The sequence below is a fragment of the Gymnoscopelus braueri genome (assembly GCF_963280865.1).
Source record: "Gymnoscopelus braueri genome assembly, chromosome: 21".
NCBI lineage: Eukaryota > Metazoa > Chordata > Actinopteri > Myctophiformes > Myctophidae > Gymnoscopelus > Gymnoscopelus braueri.
In genome coordinates, this window is record NC_137623.1 from 14,184,757 (window position 1) to 14,188,020 (window position 3,264).

Sequence of the window (3,264 nt, forward strand, 5' to 3'; positions counted from 1 at the left end):
GTAACATACAGTTTAACCTGTGACCTGTGTAACATACAGTTTCACCTGTGACCTGTGTAACATACAGTTTCACCTGTGAACTGTGTAACATACAGTTTCACCTGTGACCTGTGTAACATACAGTTTCACCTGTGACCTGTGTAACATACAGTTTCACCTGTGACCTGTGTAACATACAGTTTCACCTGTGACCTGTGTAACATACAGTTTAACCTGTGACCTGTGTAACATACAGTTTAACCTGTGACCTGTGTAACATACCGTTTAACCTGTGACCTGTGTAACATACAGTTTCACCTGTGACCTGTGTAACATATAGTTTAACCTGTGACCTGTGTAACATACAGTTTAACCTGTGACCTGTGTAACACAGTTTAACCTGTGACCTGTGGAACACAGTTTAACCTGTGATCTGTGTAACATATAGTTTAACCTGTGACCTGTGTAACATACAGTTTCACCTGTGACCTGTGTAACATACAGTTTCACCTGTGACCTGTGTAACATACAGTTTAACCTGTGACCTGTGTAACATACAGTTTAACCTGTGACCTGTGTAACATACAGTTTAACCTGTGACCTCTGTAACACAGTTTAACCTGTGACCTGTGTAACATACAGTTTAACCTGTGACCTGTGTAACATACAGTTTAACCTGTGACCTGTGTAACACACAGTTTAACCTGTGACCTGTTTAACACACAGTTTAACCTGTGACCTGTGTAACATACAGTTTAACCTGTGACCTGTGTAACATACAGTTTAACCTGTGACCTGTGTAACACACAGTTTAACCTGTAACCTGTGTGACACAGTTTAACCTGTGACCTGTGTAACACAGTTTAACCTGTGACCTGTGTAACATACAGTTTAACCTGTGACCTGTGTAACACACAGTTTAACCTGTGACCTGTGTAACACAGTTTAACCTGTGACCTGTGTAACATACAGTTTAACCTGTAACCTGTGTAGCAGGCAGTGCCTCCACCAGGTGCACACACGTAGGTGCTTGAGCACCTGCCTGTTTGCTCTCATAGGAGAAATTGCCCTTCTCTTATTTAAATATGGGTCTTGCTGAACCACAGTTTCTCTCCACCCTGCTCTCCTTCAATACAATGTAGGTTAGGTCGCTTCGTATTCTCATCCTGATAAGTCTGAAAACGTTTTAGTTGAGCATGGCAGTATCCATTTTTCTTATAAAACCAGAGTATAAAAGGCACAAAAATAGCAAAATAAGTTGTCAGCACTCACTATGCAATACTTTTAAAGACACGCAGCAGAAGAAGGATATATAAACATTTCTCAGACATAATGTGGGTGTGAAGTGTGGTTTACATTATAGGACATTATGCAAGTAACACTCAAAAGTGTGAACTTGCTACAGTAGGTTCTGTTGGCAGGCTTTTTGTTAGGGCTTATCTATTAATTATTATCATTCATAATTTGTAATTATATGAAGTATGTACACTTTTACTAGACTGGGTCTATATATTGTTTAACTTATCTGTTGCTTAAATTGCGATTGTCCTCCACACAGTGGGGGTTAAAGGGATATTTCACTTTCAAAAAAACTTTTGGTCATTTTATCATCTACTCAGGCCTTTGTGAACCCCCCAGACAGTTTTTAAGTTGCTTGATTCATTATTTAGATATTTGATATTCATTTTATCAGACACGCCCCCTTCCTATACAAACCCATTGTAACTTCAAACTCTATTTTAACCATGTTAGATTCATCAAAAACACCCGTCCTTGCTTCTGGTGACTCACCCTGCCCTCCTAATGCGTGAGGGGGCCGTGTTTTTCAGATTGCTTTTTTCATTTATTTTATTTAATTTTTTTATTGTATTTATTCTTTTTCATTTCCCCCAAAAAATATTAAAAATAAATGAAACTTAACTAACAACTTAAAAACTGTCTGGGGGGTTCACAAAGGCCTGAGTAGATGATAAAATGACCAAAAGTTTTTTTGAAAGTGAAATATCCCTTTAAGTTGGGCAGCCTTTCTTACAATTTAAAACAAACCAAGACAATTAAAACAAACCAAAAAAAGTATCAGAAAAAAAAATGGGTGCCCCCCCTGCAGTACCTCCGCGGACCACCTAGGGGTCACGGACCCCCTGTCGAATACCCATGACGTAGATCCCACAGTGGAGAGTCTGTTTTTTGATTGATTGATTGATTGATGTACTTTATTTAGTAAGACATGAGAACAACAGTACATGGAAGTACAAATTCACAATACAAGGTCTACTAAACTGGAACACTCATTAAGCACTGAGCTTGTTTAAGATCCCCATGCACACAAATCATGATGACATATAACAGACAGACAGATATACACACTACTATACAGAACGTCATACAATCAGCTTACAGGTTGGTATGAAGAGTGAAAGATATGTACAAGAGAAGAAAAAAAATGGGGAGGGGGGGTGGGGGGTAGGTTAAGACTTAGACAGGGGCCATTTTCGAATTGCAGCCTCCTGAAGGTGTATCTTTAGGGTAGTTTTGAAAGTGAGTAGGGTTTTACACTCCTTTACAGGGCATTCCACAGTTTTGATGAATAGCATGAAACGGTACTGTGATAGGTTTCCTTCTTTGAAGAACACAGCGTGTGGCCAATTGCATTTTAGGGAAGAAGGGGGAAAAAAATAAAAATAATGTACTTAGTTACTTTACACCTCTGCTCACAACATGAGCCACAAGTACCCAGACCAACCAGTAGATGTCACTGTCGCACAACCTTTGGGGGAGCACACGCTCGCCATAGTTTAGTGTGTCACTGATAAAAGAAAAGGCCCTGAATTATTATATTAGGTTTTTACTCTGATATTGCACAAATGGAACCCTCACTAGAGTCCATTTGGTTCCAAAAATGGGAACCGACCCATTGTTTGGGAAACAGTGCTTTTCCAACAGGGGTTTAAAGAAAACAAATATCCTGATATATATATATTTTTAAATTCTTTAAAAAAATATATAACCCCGGCCCACATCTGCTTTTTTTGAATAGCCAAAGTGTCAAATATGGTTCAAGTGGTTAAAATTATTGATGACGCTATGAACACATTTTGACCCCCTGGTACCCCGCCAAGGACCCCTGGGGGGTCTACCAGGTCCCCACTTTGAGAACCAAAGCGATAGAGAACAACATGTTCTCGACTTTACCAGGCAGTTGGGTCGGTGCACTACTACTGTATTTGATGGTGAAGACGAAAATCTCCGTTACAAGAGTACAAGACCTCCCTGTGCGGCTGCATC